We start from the raw sequence: 26,115 nt of genomic DNA on the forward strand, positions 1-26,115 counted from the left end.
ACCCAACACCTTGGAATTATGGCTGATTAGAAACCTTAATCTCTGGCAAAAACCCAGGAGCCGGTAACTGTGAAATGTTTGTCACACCAGCATGTCCTGTTGAAAAACTCGCACTTCAGTCGTCTTCTCCTTTGAGGGCAAAGGTAGGTAAACTCAGACCCACCCAACAATTAATGTTGTACTATTTTATCATTTGAAACGACCAGATAGTCACAGAATTCATTTCATTTAGTTTAGCTTCAGATTAGTGAAATCTGGAGATTATAAATAGACATTTGCAAAACCTGATTATTCCTAGAGTTTTAAAAGGCCTCCCTTTTTTCCCTCCATTCTTAGAGATCACAAATGATTTTAGAGCCCAGGTGAATCATTTACATCTCAAAGGCGCAAGAAGAGAAATACCAATTCCTTCTAGCAAGTTCGCTTAACCAACTTAGGTTCACCTGGACACAATAGCAGAGCCATCAAGGGCCACTGTTCTCCAGATCTCTTGGTGGCCCCCATTCATCAAGGCAGCCACCAGAGGATTTCTCCTCCAACTTTTGGGCCCCACGTGTCAGTGGACAGCCACCCCTAGGTTACCCCCACAACTTTTGGGCCCCACATGCCAATGGACAGCCTCCAAAACTTTCCATTCCCCACCCTGTATTTCCCAACATCGTGGCGCTCCCCAAACTGCTGCAGGTCTGCAAGGTCTGTACTTGTCCAGCTTTAAGACTAAAGACCCCAGAGTCAGCGACAGAGACATCAACGGTTTCGTGAATAGGGAAGCTTACACGTCTGAAGCAAGGGCGCAGCGCAACACCTGCGACAAAGGGTGGAGACAGAACATGGCGGCAGTCTTCACTCCCACGGACGGGGAGAACTGCCCCTTATATGGGGAACTGACATCAGGTTGGCTCATCAGTTACCAGGGAAACCAGTGAGAGCCACACCCCTTTGATAAAGTACCATGGTAGCTAAAGTTAGAACAATTATTAGCTGGGCCTGGGTCAAGCACATAGGAAGGCCAGTCAGGTGAGTGCCATGGAGGTGAAGCAGGCCCTGATGATGCAAGTGAGGCAGAGAGAGCCAGAGAACAGCTCTCCTGGAAGCCTAAGCATATGCTGTTAGATGATTTCCTGTCAAACTTTTCAGAACAAATGCCCTGTGAATTATCTTTCCGGTGTTATATAATCCAGGCACTCTGTCTTAAGTCATTCCCAACTGGGAATCAAGGGGTTTTGCTAAAAACCCTTTGTTTTTCAAAATGTGCGTTAACGATTAGGACCTGGCTTCTAATTTGGTCTCGGCAGCTTTCACACTATGACCCCTGGGTACAGACCTAACCTCTGGGTCTTGGTTTTCCCATCATGAGATGCAAAGGTTGACCCTCACAGACCCCTGAGAAGCAACTGCTCATGTTAAACAGGAGGGATCATGATACATGGCTCATGGGGGGGGGTCACTGAAGATCACACAAGGTACCCCTTAGAGCAGCCCCTCCAAGCACATGGGAGCGTCATGAACCCCGGTTTTAACATTAGATTATGATCGAATCCCACGTCTGGTGTTTCAGGACGCTTTTGAATGCAGTGTGTGGTATACATGCAACTTTTGTAGTTGGAACTAAGGGCTATTTTCTCATGAGCCTGAGATGCTGGCCACTTCAGGGCCAATAACCACCACCCTTTTCCCTGCCTCGTCCCAGACCTTAGAAGACCCAGCTCATTCCCTTCATAAATTAGACCAGAACTCTGTGTTTGTTACCCAGCTTCCTGGGAGACGGGCAGTGGCATAGCAGAGGGATTACTTTGGGTAAATATTTCTCTAAACCTCATTCTTGCCACCACCAATGCTCAGAGCAAGGGGGCCCAGTTCCCCAACAGCCCCACCATTCTAATCCAAGGGAACCTGGGATGGAGCAGCCCATCGTCTCCCCAAAACTGTGCAAAGGACTCCACCAAAAGCGAGCTCCAGGATTAGGCACTGGGGGCAGCCAGTGGGCAGCTTGCACTGGGCTCCCAATTAACCAGCAATCTCACTCCCCAAGCAGAGATACTGCAGCAAGCAGGGTACCCTCTTTATAGCACTTAGTACTTGGATCAGCCAGGCACCACGTTACTCTTCTACCCCTGAAGCCATGAGTGGGCACCCAATCCAGCCTCGCTCAGCACCGGAATCCCAGGTGCACCCTTCCTGACAGACGGAAGCCTGTCTCCCATGTGCTTTTCCAGGTCCCTGGCCCTTTCAGCTTCCCTGTTTGTCCCAGGCAAACAGGTTAGTCTACCCGATTCTACCCAATTTACAGCAGAGAAAACTGAGGCTCATCCCATGGGCCTAAAGAACTGGTCTCAATCCTGGCTGCACAGGAGAATCACTGTGTCTCTGACTTTCCCAACATCCTTGTCACACCCTGTCACAATGCTCTTCATGACCTAGGCATTTCCTTGGTTTATCTTCCCAAGTGATTCCAGAGTGTAGTCGGGGCTGACAGCCAGTATTCCCGGCTATCAATCTAGTTAGGGCTTCCAAGCAGCCTAAAGGGTTGGTTAACCCGGCACCCTGGTTCCATCCCAGAGGTTCTCATTCCCTGGCTCTGGGGCGGGGCCTGAGGATTTCCATTTCTAACAGGTGAGGACGATGCTGCTGGTCCAGGAAAATATCAGTGCTGCCCGGTGACCCAGGGAGAGAAGCAGAACTTTGAAAACCAAGGCTCAAAGCCCATAATAGCCTGAGTTTTCTCAGTTGGGGATTGGGAAGAGTGATGCCTGGCTTAAGGACCACTCACTGGTCTACAGAGGGCTCCTCCGACTTCCACGTGCACAGCAGGGCGTCTTGCTAAAATCAGACAGGAGTTCAGTAGGTCTGAACGGGCACCCATGCTGCAGGTCTGGACTAGCATGCCTAACTCCCAGGCCAGCGTTCTGCCCAAGCCTCTCCCTTCAAGCAGGCTCAGGGACAGGCAACTCACCCTTTCCCTAACAGAGATCAGCCTCCTTGACACTCCCACTGACCTCCTTGCTTTGCGGCATAGGATAAAGCAAATATAGCTCCTCTCTGGGAAAGCTCCCAGGTATCTTGTCCTCCCTCCCGGAGGCCCACTAAGTGCTATGCCCAGGGTTAGACACTCAGAACTCAGCTGGGACACAAGGACAGAGACACAGGAAGCAAACAGCATTGTTAAGAGAAGGAACCCTGGGGCCCAGAAGGAGGGTGCTAACAGCTGGACCAGAGGCCAGCCAAGGAAGACAACTGGCCTCCCAGCTTCAGGCTGGGGCGTCTCGGGACGGCTGCCCTCTGCCCACTAAGGCACCAGCCCCATTCCCCAGGGGACATAACTACATTAGCCTGGAGATGCTGCCTCATAGCCAAAGTCATCCGAGAAGAGGAGTATTAACAATGACTAATTCCGTTAATAGAGACTGTGTTAAGCGCTCTACAGGCATTAGCTCATTGAAGCCTGCCAAAGCCACATGAAATGCTCCTTATTCTGGTGCCCCCTTTACTGATAAAGAATGGAGAATCACAGATGAATTATAGATGGGACGTATCAGAAGTGAAATTTAACCTCCACTCAACTGCCACACAGCACTGTGTCAACAAAGGCTGGGAGGGCCCTAGGCTCAGTGCTCGTCCAAGATCAAGGTTTCCACAAAAGACCGTCACTCCTGGGCAGATGGTGTACGGACTGCCCTCATGCCATTTCATACAATAATAAACAATAAATAATTTTCTTACACCTAAGATACCAGGTATAAGAAATATATATATACACACACACACATAATATATCCATTATAGGCAGATTATTTACATATAAATATATAATTATATAATAGAATGTGTTATGATGATTCTATGCTTATATGAATCTGCATACATTTAATATATTACGTATACACTCACTTAATAGTATAACATCCTCATTATATACATATTACTGAGACCTTGATTTATAAAGAAGAAAAACTGAAGGACAGAGAGTTTGAGTAGCGTTTGCAAGGTCTCACAGTTGTGAAAGCCAAGATTTGAACTTTCACAGCCTATTTCCCAAATCATGCTCTTGACCCTGCCCTCCACCATTCAGGCTGGCTTTCTCTAACCTATTAATGAAGAGGGAAGTTCAAGGTTTCTAGGTGCTTTCTATGCCCACCGGAGGCACACCCTAAAGGCCAAATCCTTTGTAGGTACCTTGATAAATGCCTACTAATAACCAAACAGGTGCTTCCCACCCTATTTATAGCTCCCAGCATGGCCAGTGGGCTATAATTAGCACAGCCTCCAGAAGGACTGGAGCTAAATTAAACTGGTGGGATGAGGGGCCAGCAGCTCCGGACAGTGCCTCTGGCCTCCTCTGGAAAGAGCACGGTGATACACAGGAGGACCCTCTTCAAGGAAGAAGCCCGTCTTGGCCAGAGGGCCTTTCTCTTGGGTGGTGTGTGGACCCAAAGGTTTCCCAATGGCCTCTACTGGCCTTATCTCAATCCTGAGGACTGGTTTCTCCTGGTATCTCCCAGCAAAGTCAAAAGATGAGGGATCTCTGGGAGTCAGGAGACCAGGATTCTGGTCCTGGCTCTGCCCCTTGATGAGCCCAGTAACCAAGGGACCCGACTTCTCTGGGTTTCAGTTTGGCCTCTCAAAATGGAGAGGTACCAAATCTGCAGCTGAAGTCCCTCCAGCCATTTCACGGATCTCAGAAGGGGCTGCTGCTTAAGTGCTGTGGCTGAAATAAATGCCAGGAGGCTCTAGAGAGGGGCCTAAAGGAAGGTGCAGCCCGGCCACAAGGGAGGGCCCTGACTTGAGAGCCTGGTGTGACTTTCAGGGCTTCTGGGAAGAAGCACCTGTTCCCTCTCCCCATCTCCTGCGGCTGAAGAGCACAAATGCAGAGATAGCATTAGAAGAGAACTTCTCTTCCCTTCTTGCTCCAGAGCGTCTGGCTCTGCCGAGCTCTGCCTCATTCAGGACTTAGATGCCACCTCCTGGAGGCCCTCCTGGCCTCTTCATCCAGATCACCCACCCCTCCCCTTCACCAATCCTACCCCTTTAGCAGAGCACTAACGAGGGCTGGACACTCTTTTTCATATGTGTGTTCGTGCACGTGTTCATTGCCTCCTCCGCTGGAATGGAAGCCCCTGGGGACAGAACCCATGTCTGTGAGTCTGCGTCTCCACATCCAGAGTGCGTGGTGAGTCCCAGCCACCCCATCCACATCTGCTGACTGGGTGAGCCACTGCCGCCCCAGGCCCTGCTTCCCTTGTGCTGAGCTCCCTGCCCCCAAGCTGTTGAGCTTCTCTGTATTTTTCCTATTGAAACAGTTAAGTCCCAGAGAGGAGAGCTTCTAAACCAGAGACATAGGTTGGCAAGGCCTCCTGGAGGAGGTGATTTCTGCAGGGTTGGGTCAGTGATGTCCAGCCAAGGAAAGGAAAAAGATAAAGAGAAGGGATCAGCACGGAGGTGAAAACTGTGCAGGGGACCTTGAAGCAGTTGTGGGTTCTTAAGAGCATAAAGGGAGAAGAAGTGAAGGGGGCAGGGAGGCAGGCTGACGACGGGGATAGGGGCCTTAGCTGCCATGCCCAGAAGCCTAATTTTATTCTACAGCTTAGAGGTCAGCAAACTTTTTTGTAACCATATATGCGATTACTCAACTCTGCCATAGAAGCTACAGAAATGAGTGTGCATGGCTCTGCTCCAATAAAACTTCATAGACACTAAAATTCAAATTTCTCATAATTTTCAGGTGTCATTACTAAGGCTCCCTTCTCTGTCCACAGTCCTTTGCCAATGGCTCAAAAAGAGGCTGTGCATTTCTGATACTGCACAGATTAAAGTACACTAACACCTACCCAGCCCTTTACCTGCAGCCTAATGTTTTTCATGCTCTATTATCTTTTTTTTTTTTCTTTTAGGACCATACCTGCAGCATATGGAGGTTCCCAGGCTAGGGGTCAAATTAGAGCTGTAGCTGCCGGCCTACACCAGAGCCACAGCAACTCGGGATCCAAGCCAAACCTGTGACCCACACCACAGCTCGCAGCAACACTGGATCCTTAACCCACTAAGCGAGGCCAGGGATCGAACCCGCAACCTCATGGTTACTAGTCAGATTCATTACTGCTGTGCCACAATGGGAACTCCTCTATTATCTTTTTTAAACCTCACAACAACCTGTGAGGAATATACAATGATCCCCTTTTATAGATGAAGAAACCTGAGTACCATCTGCATAGTCCCTGCACTCAGAAAGGCCCTACACTTGGTTTAAGTCACCATTTTAAAATTCTTAGTTTTTGAACAAGGGGCTTGCATTTTCACTTTGCACTGGCCCTTGCAAGTTATACAGCTGGTCCTGCTGAGAGGCAAGTGTCTCAGGCGACATGGCTCACTAGTGACCCCAGGCATCGGACCCTAACATCTGCCTGCCTGACCACGACACAGTTAGAAACTACATTTGTGAAGGATCTACTTGATCCCAGGCTTCTAAAAGGCAAAGCCAAGATGGACACCAGGATCCATGTGACACCCAAGTCTAGACTTTTAAACCAAGCAGGACGAAGGCTTGGCGGCCTGGGCCAGTCAGCCCTGAGCCCACATCACCTCCTCCCCTACTTTCTCCTTCCCTCCTCACATGGCCATCTCCACAGTGACCTTGGGCTGGTGACTGGGAAGGCTGCATGGGGGCCACCTGGGGAGTGGCCTCAGAACAACCACCTGCCCTGTCCAGTCTGGCCCTGCTCTCTGGCTCTGGCTACAGAGACACACACCGCTTGACAGGTGAAAGGGGAACATGGCAGAGCATCTGAGTCTCAGGAGGGTTTGGGAGAGAGACCAGTTCTACGAGCCCTCACCGTCTCCCACATCCAGGCAAGAAAGCCTGTTGTAAAAGAGAAAGTACAACCTCCTCTTAAAAATTCAGCAAACTAGAAGACATGCCCTTGGGATAAGGTTGCACTTCTCAGACTTTTCAAGGGTTGAGAAGGTTGGCAATTTCACCAGCAAAATCAACAGGTGTCAACCCAGCCCCATCCTCAAGGTGGTTGACACCATTGGTGACATTGAGCTGGGGTTCAGCTCTGGAGCTAGTGGGCCTGGGGGTGAATCCTGGCCTGGACACTCACTAACCGATTGTCCTTAGCAAGTCACTTTGCCTCCTGGTACTTCAGCTTCCTCCTCTTCCTTTCTCTGCCAAAACAACCGACCAGGTCCGCCACACAAGTTGTTAGGAAGCATAAACGTGTAAATATACAGGGAATAAGAGCCTAACATTTGCTAGTGGTGAGTATTAATATCATTATCTTCAAGCTGAAATTTAGAAACTGGAAGTAATGCAAACACACCAGAAAGCAGCCTTTGCTTTGCCATACCCTGAATCGCTCCTATCTGGAATCCTGAGGACCAACAAGCAGAACTGCCCTCTCTCGACCAAATGCAAGGAAGCGCCTACCCCCATCAGGACACCCATGGGGGCATCTCACAGAGCCATGCCCCTTGGGGGGTTGGGGGGAGCTTCTTGACCTGAGCAGGTGAGGTCTTGGCAGACACCCAGGTGTTCGGTTCCATCTGGCTAAGACAAGACGTTCAGCCGACTTCATTTAACAGAGCTGTGACTACTTAGCTTTAGGCATGGCCCCAAAGCATGGGGCAAGCAGCCAACCTGGGAGACCCCACTTTGTGTGTTTTGTCTGCACCCAGGCCTGGCCACCAGCCCCATCTGCCAATTTTCAGGACAAAGTTGATTCTCACAAGGTCAGATAATTCCAGCATCTCCAGTATCCTCTGCTCCAGTCAGCAGCAGGGTGGGCCTCCAACCTTCCTTTGGCTTCCAATATGGCTCCAGGACTGTCATGGTTAATAGGCATCTCTGTGCCAGACTCATGAGCAGGGCCGTGTGTGCGGACCTAGGACCACTCAGAGCCTGGCCTTCATGGTTCTGCCCACTCCTCCTTGGTCCTGACCCTTTACTTCTGCTCCCTGGATGCCCAGGCTGGGTTTCTTCCTGTCAGCTCCATCCTTGCCTGACCACAACGGATTCCACTCTGAGCAGCTGAAGATCATCAGAAATCAGGTCAGTGTATCACTGGCCAAGTCTCACAGAAAGATGAATGGGGACACAAATGGCCCCTGGAATCCAGATCCTGGCAAACTCAGGCTTAACAGAGCCTGGGTGGGTACCATTCCTCACACAGGGATGCCAGTGCAGAAGGCAGGTTCCCTGGGGACTGGTTAACACCTAGAGAGTCTAATCCCAAAAAGAAATGATTAGCAAAGGTTTGGCCTTGGAGCCCACTTGCTCTAATTTTCTAAGAGCTGAACTCTGAGTAATACAACAATAATAATCAGCTTCATGACAAAAGCCCATCTCTGAGGGAAACTGGTCCACCATTCTCTGATCAATGACAACTTTTCACACAGGCAGAGCAGGGTCAAGGTGAGTCCTGAGTTTTAGGGTAACCTTCTTGACTCTGTGCGAAAGAAAGTGGTGTTGCCTCTTTATTCTCTGGGGTCCTCTCAGAGACGGCCCATCCTAACACCTACCTTCAAAGCTCAGCCTCAGCACTGGCTGAACAGGAAAGGCCAATACATCCAAGCCTACCTCCTAAACGCCTGGTCTCCAGACCTCACTCCTGACCATGCCCAGGTAGGAGACATTGAAGAGGTGTAATCCTATGAAGATTTAGAAGGAATTTTCCATTTCTTTTTTCCATTCCATTTCCTGCAGCATATGGAAGTTCTCAGGCTAGGGGTCGAAGCAGAGCTGCAGCTGCCAATCTACTCCCCAGCCACAGCAACACCAGATCCGAGCCACATCTGTGACCTACATGCAGCATGTGGCAACACCAGATCCTTAACCCATTGAGCAAGGCCAGGGATCAAACAGCATCCCCATGGAGACTATGTCTGGTTCTTAACCTGCTGAGCCACAATGGGAACTCCCAAATTTTCCATTTCTGAAAAGTTAGGTCACATTCACAAATGACACAGATGGCAGGGGTTTGATTTATAGGATGATTAACCTGTTTCCTCTTCTGTCTGTCATGCTTTATCTTCCTTTACCTTTACCAAAAAACTGGATTTTTCAGTTGCTTAGCTCAGTTGCAAACACCCAGAGAGCAGATCTTTGGTACCATACCAGTCAGCAACTCGGGATCAGAGAATCACTGTCAGTCCATGGGCTGGTCCTTGCATAGCCCCTGAATGCCAAGGGCTGGCCTGGGTCCCCATCACCCCGTGAGTCTTCCCCCAGCAATGGACACCAACAACGCAACATACAGATGAGAGCATTAGTCTGTGAGCAATCCTTATTTGCCTCTCTAGCTACAGAATGTGGTACACTTAAGTTGCTCAATAAATGTTGGTAGGAGTTCCCATCATGGCTCAGTGGTAACAAACCTAACTAGTACCCATGAGGATTCATGGCCTCTCTCAGTGGGTTAAGGATCCGTGACCACTGGCCACACCTATCTCCTCAGCATCACCTCCAGATCCCTATCCACATCCCACGCTCGTGCCCAAGGGATGGTGGCATCCTTCATTCCCTGCACAGCCCTCGCTCGGACCCACTCCAGCCATCTTGTGTTCTTCTCTCACCCAGAAGTGCCCTCCCTAACCTTCCCTGAGCTGTCCCTCTAAACCCAGAAGATGTGCTCACTCCCTCCTTCCAATCTCCATAGCACATATTTGGACTCAGCCTATATTTACCGACCTCAGACCACATGCGGGACAGTTTGCTCGATGACAGGGGGACCAAGAGGACTAAGCCACATCCCTGCTCACAAGCTGCTCACACCCTACTGGAGAGATGAGCAGACAGGTGAACCACTGCACCTCAGGGTGAGAAGTGGCAGCACGTAGGCCCAGCGACAAACACAAGCTCCAGAGTCTGACACACCTGCTGTGTAAATCTAAGCAAGTCACTTCACTGCAAGCATCTCGGTTTCCTCTTCTGTAACTTGAGAACAATAATGATTCTTACTTCATCGGGTTGTTGTCCTGATCAAATAAAGTAACGCAATTAAAAACAAGGTTTATCATTTGCCATAATTTTGTAAGGAGTGAAGACTAGTACTGGGAATGCTGCCTGGTGCTGTATCAAGCTCCAACCTCATTCCTTTCACTCAAATGGAGCTCCATGCACAGACCAGGCTCTCCAAAAACATTCATTAACCTGCCTTGAACATGCTCTGCACATCATCACTTTTCTTGTACCCTCTACCTCTTCCATCTCTGTTTATAAAATATGTATTCTTCAGGGATGAGCTCAGATGCCACCTACGTAAGTCGGCTCACATGTTCGTGAGTCCCCAGATGAATGGTTTTCCTGCCCTGTTTTCTGAGGTCTTTGGCTCCAAGACCAGAGGTCCCCACCACCTTTAGTCCCACCCTTCTAAGCAGCTGTCCTGGATGTCCCGTCAGACCACATGCTCCTTGAGGACAAAGACTGAGTTCACTCACGCTTTCATTCTTCAGTGCCAAGCCCCCAGGGACGGAATGACCAGAGCAGTGCTAGTGCTGTGGGGAAACACACAGAAACTCCTTGCTGAAACCTCTTTCCCATGGCGCATGAGCCAGAATGGCCTTTTGGAAGCTCATTTTTATCAAAAACAGAAGCCAATTTGACCAAGCACACTTTATTATCACCAGGAAACCAAGTGTCATCCACATCAAACACACTGTTTATCAACACACACTTTCTGCCCCCTCCATATAGGAAAGGGCCCTAATTTTCATATGCAACATTTCTCTGAATCAGTATGTAATGTTCTCCACTTGGAAGTCTTCACCAGCCGGTTCACAGGCATCACCGGAGAAAATCCATGCCAGACCTGCTTTCGCTGCAACACAGGACCACGTGGTCGCTAAGCTATTCCCACCCATGCTGCCGGTTCCAGGGACCATGGAGGAAAACCGATTCTAGCATTTAGACACAGACTGTAGTGTCCCATGTTTGATGGTCTCTTCCTGTGCTCCCCATGAAACATACCTTGGATCCCACGGGGCCATCCCCCCACCCACACTCAGAAGAGCATAGCCACCAAGTTCAGTCTCTGCTGGGTCAGTTTTTTGTTCCTTTCAATGGACAAACAGATGCAGTAATAAATTAAACGGTTTGAGCCCTCACCAGTAGACAGTAAATGGTATTGTTTATTTTCTCTCTCTCTCTCTTTTTTTTTTTTTTTTTTTTTTTTTGGTGGCATTCTTGGCATGCAGAAGTTCCTAGGCCAGGGATCGAACCTACACCACAGCAGTGACCTAAACCACTGCAGTGACAATGCCTGATCCTTAACCTGCTGAGCCACAGGAGAACTCCTAAATGTAACTTATTAAAAAGCTAATAGTCCATGGAGTTGCTGCCATCGTGGTGCAGTGGTTAATGAATCTGACTAGGAACCATGAGGTTTCGGGTTCGATCTCTGGCCTTGCTCAGTGGGTTAAGGATCCTGCGTTGCTGTGGCTGTGGCTCTGGCCGGCAGCTACAGCTCCGATTAGACCCCAAGCCTGGGAACCTCCATATGCTGCGGGAAATGGCCCTAGAAAAGGCAAAAAGACCAAAAAAAAAAAAAAAAAAAAGCTAATAGTCCAATTAAAGTTCAAATACAACTCAGTTTTTTTAATTAAGCAATAAGCCTCTAATATAATAAATGGGAATAATGAAGCTTAATATTAATGCAGTGAGATCGTAAGTGAGGAGGGGAGCAAGTTCTAGAACATACATTTTTCCCCACATAAAACACGCTGATAGTGAAACAACAGGAGAAAGAAGTTTTTATTCACATGCCATTGGAACACTTACTGGCCAAAGCCAAGGTTCACATATATGCTTAGATGGCTGTAAAAGTCTAAGGAAATACAGAGAATTCTCCTAAATCGGCCCTCTGGTTAACTGTTGACTCCTGGTTCTGTTTTCCTTTTACTGGCTTTCATTGTTTTATCTCTTTCCGCAGACTAAGAATTATCTACTCCAGGAGGTCCACTGAGGTGCAGTGGGTTGATAATCCAACTTCAGCAGCTTGGGTTGCTGGGAAGGCGTGAGATGGATCCCCAGCCAGGTGCAGTGGGTTAAGGATCCAGCGTTGCCGCAGCTGTGGCACAGGTCACAGCTGCAGCTCAGATTCAATCCCTGGCCCAGGAACTTCCACATGCTGAGGCTGCAGCCATTAAAAAAGAAAAGAAAAGAAAAGAAAAGGAATTGTTTACTCCAGTGAAAGAGAGCCCTGACAGGGACCAGGTTTACAACCCCGATGGGTGGCCTCTGCACCACTATCTTTTCAGAGTGTGATGGCATGTTCGTGTTCTAAACAGCCTCACGCAATGGTTCTAAACAAAGCATTGTCTGAAATTATTTGTTCTGAACTATCACCCTCCTGCCACATAAGTGGAAAGGAGGCATGAGGCCTGAACACTGTGTCTGCTTGGAAAGCCAGTGCCAAGGTTGTGCCGTCACACTCTGAAGAAGGCAAGAAGCCCTTTCTGAGGCTGCAGAGGACAGGCTTGTGTAAACAGGTGGTGGAACTCGCTGAGCAGAGATGAAACATCTGCACTTCTCTCTGAGCATTTTAAATGAGAAAGAAAACTCATTACACAAGCTAAACCCTCTTCTACATTCCTAGGTGTCCAAACTTCTCCCCTGCAGCATGCATTTCTATGGCTTTGCATTATAAGGCTAAGTCAAAGGGGAGGGGGAAAAGGAGCCTTTCCACATCAACCAGGGGAGATCAAAGCCAAGACAGAGCTAGGGAGACAGACGGGATTCTGCTGGGTGAGCGTTCTCAGGGGGCTGAGTTTCTGCATCTGGGCCACCAAGCATCCAGGGCTCTGAGGTCGTCTTTTGCAGAACCAGTAGAAGGCATACATCAGGCCTGCTCTCAAAGCTAATCTCCGCGCTGCAGAGCCTGTTTTGCTTTCCCGAGCACTTTCATACCTTGTATCGATCAACAAGCAAACATTTACAGAGCGTCTCCCTGACAGAGGGCCTGATGCAGGAGATAATCTCATGAACAAATCTCCCAGCTCCAATCTTCCTATAAATATACTGCTCTGAAAAAAATAAGACCCAGCTCTGCCCTCAAGATGTTTCCAGCTTCCTTGAAGAGACAACAAAGATCCCAACAACGAGATAAATGCTACTGGAAAGTACTCACTGTTCACTCAGTGGTCCTCAGACTGTGGTCACCATCATAATCATACTAGGAGCTCATTAAAAACAGAGGCCTGGATCCCACCCTTAGAGATTGACCTCCATGGGTGTGGGGTATGGGCTTCTGTTTTTTTAACAATCGTCCACAAGGATTAAAAAATGGCAATGAAAGATACTCCACCAGGTAGCAAATGAGAGTCATTCATGCTGGTCCAGGTCAAGGATGCCAGCAGGGCCAGCACAAGGGGGACCTGCAAGAGCAGAGAGCAGAGAAGCAGGAAGAGGGGGACAGGGTCTCAAGCAAAGGTGCAATCAACATGCACCAGACAGCACTGGAGGAATGACAGATCAAGACAGGCAGGTAGGTCAGGGCCAAAATAAGGAGGGTCATGAATGAAAGGCCCAGTGCGTCCTTTAGCCTATAAGCAAAGGGAGCTGCTGAGACGGTGGTACCAGGGGAGCAAGACTTTAAGAAAGAGAAATCCAGTGCTGAGCGAGGGCAGACTCGTCAGAGAGACCAGGGGCAAGACCCATGGTTCTAGTAAGATTTCTATATCCTGCTCTATACTCACTATAAATTGATGAACTCAGCAAGGAAAACAATATTATCTTTTTTCCACAGAGAAAAAACTGGGGCACAGACTGGTCCGACAGAGTGAAAGCTTGGGAAGCCAGGACAGCCTGGTGGTGTCTCCAGCACTGCACACTCAGCCTTTGACAAAGGGATCCACTGCCTTTCAAGCCCAGTCAACATATATTCATTGAGTGTCTACCATGAGCGAGGCATGGAAGACCCCAAGGTCAATGAAACTCCAGTCCTGCCTTCACTTTCTAGTGTCAGAGCTGGCAAACGTTCTCTATAAAGGGCCAGATAGTCTGCTTTGGGCTGTGCAAGCTACTGAGTCTCTGCAGCAACTACTCACCTCTGCCACTACAGTGTCAAGGAACAAATGGGCACACCTGTGTTTCAATAAAACTTTACTGACCAAAACAGGCAGTGGACTTGCAGGCTGTCACTTGCTGATCCCTGATCCCACACATGACTACTCACAAGAGAGGTCTGTTATAAAGCAACTTTGGTGCACAGAGGAAAGAGGGAGCTGTTTGGTCTGCCCAGGGATAGTTGAGGAGGTAACATTTGAGCGGCATTAGCCTTGTGAGGTCCTGATTAAAACGATGGGGTAGGACCAGAAGCACCCTGAGGTTCCTCTTGTCCCAACTGTGGTTCTGTGATTTGGATGACACACCGCCTTCCTGCCCAGCGGGCTCCGACTGCACAAGCGATATGGCCTCTCCCAAGCTTCCTGATGCTTGCTGTCACCTCTAACATCAATTTCTGAATGTCACTTAAAGGAATTAAAATCCCTAAGTGATTCTGGAACTTCAAACACACACATGTTGTAGTTCCCGTTGTGGCACAGCAGAAACAAATCTGACTGAGGAACCATGAGGTTTCGGGTTCCATCCCTGGCCTCGCTCGATGGGTTAAGGATCCAGCGTTGCCGTGAGCTGTGGTGTAGATCACAGACACGGCTCAGATCTGGCGTTGCTGTGGCTCTGATGTAGGCCAGAGGCGATAGCTCTGATTAGACCCCTAGCCTGGGAACCTCCATATGTCACGGCTGCAGCCCTAGAAAAGACAAAAGACAAACAAACAACCCCCCCCACACACACACGTGTATGTAAACATTCTTACCATCACTGTGTGTTAAATCCAAACATAATTTAATTATTTGCCTCCCTAAAAGCTTTCTTCCTCCTTCAGCATCTCTCTTCCCCCAGAAAGAAGCCGTCTGCTTCCAGAACAGAAAATCTAGTGAGATTAAAATGTTCTACCTGATCAAGTACCAGCCTCAAGAAGAACATGGAGCCAGGAAGAAAGCAAGGGTGGCCACACACCTCATCTGCCTCCGCTGAGCTGGTGCCAGACGGGAAAACAGAAATAGAGCCTTGGAGCCCAACAGCAACACCTCCAACAGTGCCAGGAGGCAGCGGGCACGGCCCAGGCAAATAAACACATCCAGACAGCCTGTGCAATACGGGCTGTGTCCAGGCCTCAGAGTGACTCCATCCAAGCCAGCCAAGGTCAACTCTTGTCAAAGGCTTAGTCAGACTCCCCTTCTGGGGGCTTAGACTGCCCCGGCCAAGACTGCTCATGGTACCGAGAAGGCCAGGCAAGGCCACGATGAGGCCAGAGGCCAACAGGGCAAAGGCAGACAAAAGGCACCTGCAGACTGCATGTGGCAGCTATGTGTGACTCAAGCCCCACTCTCACAGGTATAAATCCCACCCACTCAAACCTGACCTCCTCCTCCATGAAGCCTTCCTGGTTCCTGCTCGTTGGCAGTGATCTATTTATCCTCTGAACATCTAGAGCAGTGGTTCTCAAAGCGGGGGTTTCCCTGGACCAGCAACAATAGCATCACCTGGGGACCTGTCAGAAATGCAAGTTCTCAGGCCCCCCCCCAAGACCAAGCAAACTAAAACCTCTGGGGGTGAGACCCAGCCATTTGAGTTTTAACAGAGTCTTCTGGGTGATTCTGAAGCAGGCTGGACCTTGGGAACCACTGACGTAAAGTCCAGGCTCTAGACCACCAGCTGCCTGCAGCATCACCAAGGGCCCCTCTCATGCATTTCCCTGGGTCCTTGGCCCACAAGGCATATAAATTCACTTTAGGGTGTGGATCCTAGGTGCCCAACACAGGGTTCCACAGCCAGCACATGGCCAGCTCACACCTGTGGAATTCAGTGAACTTGAACCCACACATCACCATCAGATTATAAATCACAGAATCTGAATGCTGAAAGAGGCCTCAAGGCCCAGCCAACCCATTCGCCCACCAAGGCTCTGCCAGCACCCAGCTGCACTGGGTTTCTCTCACTCCCGGTCAGATGCTCAGCTGATGCTGGGGAGTTCACCACCTCCTCCGTCACTCAGCAAGTATCAACGAAACACATGGGCCAGGAGCTCCACTGGGGGCTGGGGTACATCAGTGACCAGAAAGCTTATTCAGGGGGAGCTGACCATCCAGTTCAGGGAGAGACCCAATAAAGAGTAAATAAAATCATGATATATTAAACATAAGAAAACACCAGACAAACCCAAATTGGGGGACGTTCTACCCGAATAACCAAGCAGGGCTCTTCCCAATGTCTAAGTCACGAAAGACAAAGTCTTGTCACAGGTTGGAGGAGACTAAGGAGATGTGACAGGTGGGATCCTGGATTAGACTCTGCAAAGGAAAAAGGCGTGAGTAGAAAAACCAGTGACCTTCAACAGAGCGCTATGGTTTAGGGAGCAGCTTCACACCAATGTTCAATGCTTGGGCTCCAGCTTTGCTCCACTGTATGGTTATTCAGATGTGAATGTCAGGGGAAGTTGGGTGGAGGGTAGACAGACACTCTCCATGCTAACGAGCAATTCTTCAGTATGTTTAGGATGGTGAATCCAGTTCAGACAGAGTAGTCAAAGTGTGGGGGGTGCAAGCGCATGTTGAAATAGAGGGGTTCCTAGGCCTCATCTATAAGGGGACACATAAGCAAGACCTGGAGGCAGTAAAGGGTTCAATCACAGCATGAATGAAAAGTGAACAGAAGGCCAGAGTCAGTTTTGCCAGAACGTCCTCCCAGTGGTCCTTACTCTTCTATCTAGAGTAAGCCTGACTGCCCTCTGAATCTTAAAGCATCTCTGGTTCCCTCAGTCTTCTCTACAGAAGGGGCCCCCCCCCTGTCCTCTAGCTGTACCTTCTGAGAGTGTCCTGGTGGCTGGCGTCTTGGACAGATCAAGAGAGTCCAAGGAGGGTGGGTCTGACAAGGACCGAGGTCAGAAATAGAGGTAGCTCGGCCTGCTTTGTTCTGAAATTGCTCTGGTCTCCTTTCCTTGTTGGCCGCACACTTCAGTTCCCACTCCCTTCTTTCCTGGACCCTATGCCCAACCCTCTGAACATCTGACCTACCCCTGAGCACTGTCCAAATCTGCCCAGAACCTCAAGCAGTGGAGCTCCGAGTGGGGTCGGCGTGAGCAAGCAGACGTGAGTCAGAGTGGCAACTCCACCTAATGACTAAGGGTAAGTGTCCCACCCAAACTTCCTGGTCTCTAGACTTTTCAGAAAGCACAGGGCATCCTAATCCAAAAAGTCAAACAGCCCACTCTGGAGCACTGAAGGGCTAAAGTCTCAGGCCCCAGGGAACCTCAGATCCAGCCTCCCCTCTCCATGGGTGTCTCACCACATACCAAGTGACTAGGCTGGATTAGTTCACCTCCAAGATTCTTTCCAGCACTAACATTCCATGATCATTAAGTATCAAATGAAACTGCACATGGTAATTGCAGCTTTGAAGCACGACGTGGGGCAGTAACGGTAGCAGCGCTGAGAGCTCCGACCCCAAATGAATCATCGGGATCAGAAACGACAGTTGTTACTATTAATATAATACCTTATATTGCAGCATGCTTTTCCATTTACAAAGCACTTTTATACACATTATCCCGCGTGATCCTCATAGGAACCCAGAGAGTGATGAGAACGATGAGGAAGCTATTATTTCTTTGGCACAGATGAGAACATCAAGTTCAATGGCCATTCAACTAGGAGTGACAGTGTCAAGCCCTGCACTTACTTGTTGCAGCAGTTGGTCCAGCCTTATACGCATAATTAATTAAGCCTCAAGATGGACTCACATGTCCCTCTGAGCCCTGCCTTGTCTTCCTTCTGCAGCTTGGTGCTGTCTTTGCAACCTTGACCATCCATGCATCCACTTAGGATTCTGTCAGGCTTCCCCACAAGCTTTGACCAGGTTGGTTCAAGGCACTCACCCTACAAAGAAACCCAGGCATCCACCCTGGAGAAGAAAATATCCCGAGTGTGCCCAAAGCCACTTGGCTCAGTCGGCCCAGTGGGTTCTTGGAGACACAGTCCTTACCCAGAGAGGAGGTGACAGCACCATCCCACATTTGGTTCCCTGCTGCTCGAAATAGAACAGACGAGATATCACGGCTCACATGCTGATCTCACTGCAGCAGCAGATGTTTCAAAATAATTAAATAAAGGGAAACGGGAGTGAGAAGAAGAAAGCCCCAATTTCCGTGATACCATCCCAGGCCAACAGGGAGAAAGGGGCGATGGGCCAAGGTGAGGGACGGCTCCCATGCTGGTGCCGGGTTCACTGCAGTTCTGGCCAAGCCTTCTCACCAGCAGCAGTGCTGTCCCCCTCACTGTGTGGCTGGTATGTTCAGAGGGGAAAAGACACCTTGCCTTCTTGCCACACACCAGGGTGGAGGATGCACCAGGCCAGCCTCCACTGTCTTCTTACCCCAAGGCCCGTTCTCCTATGCACAGAGGCTGGCCCAGGCCTGCCTGGAATGGATGATGCTCTATGTCATGTCAGAAAGGGCCAGGCAGATGGAAGCTTTGTCCTCGAGCCCACTCTCTCCGCACCCGTCCAAACCTAAGTGCCTCACCCTGCATAGGATATTTACCTCCCTGGGCCTACCTCCTTGGTTCCAAATAGGGGTTAAAAACATTCACCTTACCTCTCCTTTGCACAGCCATCTAAGAACAGAGTGTGATCACACCTGAGAAGACACTTAGGAAACTTACAAGTCTACGTGGCGCCCAGATATCAGGGCACACCAGGCACCTGGAGTCAGGATCAACCACCTGGGTGGGACAGGCGCTGGCCTCCACTGTCCAGCCTCCCTCCAGTTAGTCGGGAGACAAGACTGAGTTCTGGCCAGTGGAGTGCGGGCAGAGCATCTGGTCCATGAGACCTTCCCTCTCACCATCCTCTTCTCTGTTGTCCCCTCTGGCAGCTGGGGACCCAGAGGTGGCCTAGAACAGGACAGCCACAGGCGGAAGGAGCCTGGATCTGTGACCAGATGCTTTTGGAGGGCTGCCCCACCAGGAACACCCATGTACGTGTTAACAATAAATGCCATGGAGGTGGGAAACGCCCTTGATTGTGTTAAGTTACTGAAATTGAGGATCGTTTGCATAGCACGCCATCTGGACTAGTGGAGGGCGCTAGCCCAGCAACAGAGTTAGTTGTAAATTCAAGCAAGTGGAGGAAAAAAAACTATAGTAGCAAACAGCCAAGTTTCCTCATATTCCCTCAAACCCGTGATGGGATAAAAATGAGACTGTATAAAAGATGTTGCCAGGCTGATGGACACCAGAGTCCAACAGTTCTCTGTTATGGCTGCAATTTAAGCCGTTCCAGGAACAGTCAGTACAACACACTTGTCCAAATGCAACCGTGATCAACTTTGTTGTTGAGACATACTTCCTTTTCTCCAAAGCCTAGATTTTCACTCCCGGCAATAAAGGTGACGTGGATCAACCTCTAACTAGTTAGACAGACTAGTTATCTAATCACAGTGTCGAATGTCCTTATAATGTGGACACACCATGCTGGAAGGGGCCGGGGGGAAATAAAAATAGTCCACCAGGAAAATAAAAAGGAGCAAAGCATCTAAAAGACAAATAAGAAACAAAGAGTTCTTTGCCATCTGATAAGGTGTTTGTCCTGACTCCTGAGACATAGATACAAAATAAAGATACAAAATAAAAAGCAGTGAGAGACAACATCTGACCCATCAGATGGGCCAAAAATCAAGACACGTGACAAGACCCTGTGCGGCAGATGGCTTGGGGAGAAGGGCCTCTCCTGCAGGGCCAGTGGATGGGGACACTGTCCCTCTTCAGACGAAAGTCAATTTCATAACATCTATCAACACGTAAGTGGCAAATCCCTTTCGATTCAGAGGTTCTGGTTCCAGAAACCTACCCAACAGGTATCCTGAGACAGGTGCCAAAAAAACATACACAGAATTATTCTTTGTTTGAATTGCAATAGAAAGGAAACAGGCCTACACGTCCAACAGTACAAATCACCCAAGTACATAAGGCTATAAACCAGATGACAAGTTGGCCTCAAAGATTACAAGATCCCAGATCCCAGTGAGAACGTCAAGGGGGATGGGGGAGGGGATGGGGGGCAAGCAAGCATACGCCCACCACCGCTCTACCAGCACTCAAGATGGGACACGAGGATGAAGCCTTGTCCTCAAGACGCTACGGGAACGTGGGCTGGTATCTGACAAGGTGTGAATCTCAGTCCGTGCTGCTCCTCACTTTGGTGCTTATTTTCAGGATGTGGAAAATAAGCCATAATGCAAACAACACAGCAACAGCTGTGTTTCCATCTTCTTTGTATCTTGACGTCACAACCATCAAATACAAGCTCCCCAAAAGAGCAAATGACAGTGTTCCCAGCAGCGCACTCCAAAAGGCCACACACCTTCCCACCAGAGGAAGGATTCCGGAGCTGTCCTTTTTTTGTAGGTGTGATTTCTCCTCTTTTCAGCCTAGCTATTTAGTGATTTGCATACAAAGCCAGCCGTCTGAGACTTAGGCACAGTTCGGTCGGAGAAGGCAGCCACAACCTGAATGGAGAGAAATCTAACACTATCTATTAAAGTTAAATGTACATGTGCCCCCTGACCTAGAAATCCCACACTCCAACATGTAGAGTGATAAAAGTATCAGAAGGGAAAGCAACATGTACAAGAATATTACAGCACCGCCCTAACAGGAAAGAAACAACCTGAAAATTCATCAGAAGAGAACTGCCAACAGCAGGGAGAGGGAAGGGGGGAGGGACAAAAGAGGGGGAGGGGTAAATTAGGAGGAGGGCGAGACGGGGGAGGGGAATTACAAAATACTGGGTATAAAATAAATTAGCTACAAGGATATACTGTACAGCACAGGGAATGTAGCCAACAATTTATAATAAATTTAAATGGAGTATCAGCAACAAAAGTTTTGAATCACTATGTTGTACGCCTGAATCTAATATATCATCAATCAACTACACCTCAATAAAAAATAAGATAACATTTTAAAAAATTAACATTAATAAAAAATTTTAAAGATACTGGCTAAATCAATTATGGCACATGAATATTTGACAGTTTTTTTTTTTTTTGTCTTTTTTTGTCTTTTTGCCTTTCTAGGGTTGTTCTGTGGCATATGGAGGTTCCCAGGCTAGGGGTCTAATTGGAGCTGTAGCCGCTGGCCTACACCACAGCCACAGCAATGCTGGATCCGAGCGCGTCTTCAACCTACACCACAGCTCACGGCAACACCGGATCCTTAACCCACTGAGCAAGGCCAGGGATCGAACCCGCAACCTTATGGTTCCTAGTCGGATTCGTTAACCACTGAGCCACGACGGGAATGCCATCAATTGTTTTTAAAAATGAGATCTTTATTCTGTGGACCTGGAGGGATGTCTATGAGACATTATTAAATAAGAAAAGCAAGTTATGAGGGAAAAGTGTGATCAGATGCCCTTTTTGCACATAAGGCCCTGCACAATCTTTCTGTCCCCTGATTCCTCTCCTCCCCACCCCCCCAACACCCCTTAACTTCACTGCCTACCTCCTTCCTGTCACAACTCTGCTCCCACTGACACAGCACAATCCTACCACAGGGCCTTCGCACTCACCCTCAGCCTCGATGCTCCTCCCCAGAGATCTTCCAGTCTCCTACACATCCTTTAGGTCTCTTATAAAAACTGCCTTCTCAGTAAATTCTAGCCTGACCCCCTCATCCCAAGTGACAAAAGAGGAGTGGGGGACTTTTTCCTGCTTTATTTTTTCTCCATAGAATTTGTCATTGGCTGGGCCTTTAGACACTTCACTATTAGATATTCCCACCTTCTAGATGGTAAGCTCCATGAGGGCAGGGATTTTTTTTTTTTTTCCTTATCTTTTTAGGGCCATACCCACTGCATACAGAAATGCCCAGGCTAGAGGTCAAATTGGAGCTGCAGCTGCTGGCCTATGCCACAGCCACAGCAGCACCAGATCCAAGCCATGTCTGCAAAGTACACCACAGCTCACAGCAATGCTGGATCCTGAACCCCCTGAGCAAGGTCAGGGATCCAACCTGCAACCTCATGGACTCTAGTTGGGTTCGTTACCACTGAGCCACAAAGGAACTGTCCAGGCAGGGATTTTTGTCTCTTGCTCACTGCAGTATCTCCATCATCCAGCATGATTCCCACTAAACCAATGGAAAACCTGTTAGTACCTGGAGAAATGACTGGGAAAATCTATACGAGGCTCTCATCACCGGTTCGGTGAAGCTGCAGGAGAGATGTGTGGGGCAGCAGACAGCTGTCAAAGAAGAAATAAGACCACCTTTTCTTCTGTGTTATTATTCCACAAGTTGCAGTGAAGTACGTTATTGTTATAATTGTTGAAGAGGCATTTAACAAAATAAAGAGGCAAAAATGTGAATCAGACTAAGAGGAAGGGGTGGGAGAGAACCAGAGCACACCCAACAACCCTTGCCTCTCCCCTCCCTCCTCCCAGCTCAGGCCAGGTACCCTCAGAAGAAAGCTAACCCCACCCAGCATCTCACACACAAGAGAATTAGAAAGGACAAGCTGTTGCTCATAAAGGAAGCAAAGAAGAACATTCTAACCCAGATAGAAGTGCTTCCAAACCATCGCTCCCACCAGCTCGCCTCTACTGGAGATGGGTGACAGAGGACGAGACCACCTGGTCGGGACGGTGAGGTCTGAAGAGGGCAGTGGAGAGTAGCCACGAGAAAGGAGCACTGTTCTACCCTGGAGACCTGGTCCCACTTCTGCCTCCCGTGCACAGTGTGACCTTCAGCAAGGTCACTTTGACCTCTCTGAGCCAAAGCTTCCTGCTCTGTGAAAATCAAAATAAAGATATCTGTCCTTGGAGCTCCCCCTGAGGCACAGCAGGTTAAAGATCCAGTGTTGTCTTTTCAGCGGTGCGGGTTGGCTCCCCAGCCCGGGACAGTGGGTAAAGGATCCGGCATGGCCACAGCTGTGGTGGAGGTCGCAGCTCAGGCTTGGATTCAATCCCTGGTTCAGGAACTTCCATATGCTTTGGGTGGTGGAAAAAGAAAAAAAGAAAAAAGATATCTGTCCTTTATCACACTGTAAACATACAAGTGGACAATCACCACCATGGATGCCAGGTGGACAATGTCAAAACCCCTCACCACACAGAGCCCTGGTTTTCTCAACTTCGTTTTGCAGTTATCTGTCATTGGTCTATTAGAAAGCCATGCATTTTTGTACTTGACCTTCGGCCTCCTCCATTGCTTCTCACATGTTATAGATTCAGAATCTAGGATTTCCTCTAGCCAGACGGTCAGATCACCAGCAAACAATGACCCTGCCATCTCCTCCTGTCCATTGCTCATGTCTCTCTCTTCATTCTCTCGTCTTACTGCACCGGTTTGGAACTACAGTTCAATGCTGAACAAGAGAGGTAACAGGGGCATCCCTGTCTTATTCTTAACTTAAGGGGAATGTATCCCATGCTCATCTATTAAGAATAACAACACTGGCTAGAGATTCTATGAATTAAGTCACCAAATTAAGAAAGCTCCCCTCTGTGCCGAGTTAGAGATGTTTACTCCTGAAGTGCAAAGTGGATTATACCAAAGGCTTTTTCAGCAAATAAAGAGATCATCACATGGTAGTGTCCTACTTAGTGTGTTTTAACAGAGGACTGTATAGCCCTGGACACCCAACCCAACCCAACGATGACTTTCACGGTCAGGTGCAACAAGGCCTGTGACCCTGGGCATGATGACATCCTACCTCAGCTCCTGGGCTCTCCTGATGGCCGCCTTCTATCCTTGACCCTATGACTCCCTAAGCTAAGCTCCTCCACCTCCATCCCAAAGGCTTACCAGTCCTTAAAATGCCATGGGCCTTCCTTCATCTGTATGAAGGGGATATTAGGCCAAGGCCAAGTGGACAGCCAGCCCATCTCCACGGCATGAAAAATCACCCCACGCCTGTACTTTTTGGGAAGCGGGCCTCACCATCCACCTGGACATATTCCAAGAGTCATGTACAGCTATTCCAAAGTGGAACACGACACCTGGGGGGCAGGGGGTGTAGTAAGCTCCCCACTCCCAGAGGTATGTGGACAGAGGGGACAAGGCCCTCATGGCATTGTTACATGACATGAAGAGTGGCCCAGGGTCTCCCCACCTGTGAAGTGAGAGTAACAGATGAATCAAAAGGAAAAGGAGGCACAGTTGGTAGGATTTATGGAGCATTGCCAAGTACTTTATGCACATTTCCTCACTTGGTCCTGACAAACGCCCTCTTAGGCATTAGGATACAGAAAGAAGTTACTACGATACACACACCCACACACACCCACACCCACACACACACACACACACACCCCCACACACACACACACCCCTTGTTCTAGGTTTAGACCAAGAACCAAAGTATGCACCAAGGGCCTATGTTCTGGTCCCTACACCCCGTCCACTCCGTCACTCTGCCTGACTCCCGCTACAGGGCAGAAAACCTCTTGTTAAGCTGCCTAACACAGTGACAGCCACCTAATGGGCACTTAATGACTCTTCCCAAACTGAGATGGTTAAAGGTCCCTCCCGCTGAGCAAAGGCAATTTTCTTACTTGCCAGGCAAAGGAGAGACTTCGTCCTGGCCCTTCATGCACAGGAGGGTCTGACCCTGTGGATTTTGTGGCCAGCCCTCCCCGCCGTTCCAAAATACATCCAGAAACGGGATCTCACCTGAGCTTCACACCTCTGAGAGGCAAGGACATGACAGCGAGGGTCACCAAGCCACATGTGAAGGGTCCCACGGCTACACCAACATGTTCCCATCCCCCGACACCACGACCATCATGATCTGCTTCCCAACCAAGGCTACACGGGTGAAAAGAAAGGACCCTCTCCCAAATTTCATCAAAGCAGCTACAATTAAACCTATGGCCAAAGTCAAATATGTGCTGTTGACTGGTAGGTGATATACACTCCATAACTGTCTGGTGACATGGATGAGGAAACAGTTCCCTGTGACTGGGTCAATCAAGCACAAATAATGCCATCACCTTAAACTTGGATCCTATAACCTTTAAACCCTTGGAGTACACAATTGCACCTGCTTCATAATCCAGGAACCAAAGTATCTATTGGTAGCTCATTCCCACCAGCCCCAGGATGAAGCCGCTCCTGCATCTGGAGGCCACAGTCTAGTTCCAAAGGTCTATTTATTGTCAAAGGTCATCACCATGGTGCCTCCCCTCCCCACAGACCATGCTAAGTATCAAGGCCACTTTATTTGCTAGTGGCTCAACCAGCAACCATATGGACCTCAAGGAATCCCCTCGGCCCTCATGGACATGGCCAAAACCAAGCTGGTCAAGGATTGTGGCAAATTATTTGGACCAAGAACCAAAGCACATGGCACAGACAAGACTAATGTTGATGTCCAGGCAGTGCTGAATTCTGCACAAGGAATAGGAGATGCCCAGCCCTTGTTCCTTTATTTCCAAAGCTAACACTGCTTTTCACCAAAACGATACCATGCTAAGGAGCTCTGAGAGACTGGGACCATCCTTGATACATTTCACCACACCGAGGAGTGGCCTTGTGAATTGACTCCAACTAGAGAGGCACGTGAAACCCACCAACGCTTACAGCAAAATCTGATGGCATCTCCCATCACCACCAGGGCACTACAGCCTGGATTAGGAGAGAAAAATGCCCTGTGATAGGAACTTTCCAGGTTCTGATGACTCTTGTGTCTGTGGTAGGCAGACGTGCACAGAGAAATGGACAGAGGCTCATTCTTGGAGCATGACATGGAGGTCAGAGAGGTCACACACTACACGACCCCACTCATGTGAAATGGCCAGAACAGGCAAATCATAGGGACCAAAAGCAGTCTGGTGGCTGCCAGGCTGGGCAAATGCAGGTAATGGGGACTGAGTGCCCAGGGGTTTCTTTTAGGAGTGATAAAAATGGTTTGGAATTACACAGTGGCGATGGTTGCATAACTCTGTAAACATACTAAAAAAAAAAAAAAAAAAAAAAAAAAAAGTTTGTTTTTTCTTTTTGCTGGTTTTTTTGTTTGTTTAGGGCCACACCTGTGGCACATGGAAGTTCCCAGGCTGGGGGTCA

General features: G+C 48.9%; 1 protein-coding gene and 1 long non-coding RNA gene across 50 annotated transcripts in view; both read right to left on the reverse strand.

Moving 5' to 3' along the window:
• LOC110256684 overlaps positions 1-26,023 on the reverse strand; it is a 30,027-nt gene extending 4,004 nt beyond the window's left edge. Inside the window, exon 1 of the long non-coding RNA XR_002338555.1 lies at positions 777-26,023. This is a non-coding gene — a long non-coding RNA (uncharacterized LOC110256684). The remainder of the gene's footprint in view (positions 1-776) is intronic.
• The window catches only part of KCNMA1 (potassium calcium-activated channel subfamily M alpha 1), a 760,956-nt gene that overhangs the window by 700,042 nt on the left and 34,799 nt on the right, over positions 1-26,115 (reverse strand).

Source organism: Sus scrofa, chromosome 14, assembly GCF_000003025.6.
Source record: "Sus scrofa isolate TJ Tabasco breed Duroc chromosome 14, Sscrofa11.1, whole genome shotgun sequence".
Taxonomy (NCBI): Eukaryota; Metazoa; Chordata; class Mammalia; order Artiodactyla; family Suidae; genus Sus; species Sus scrofa.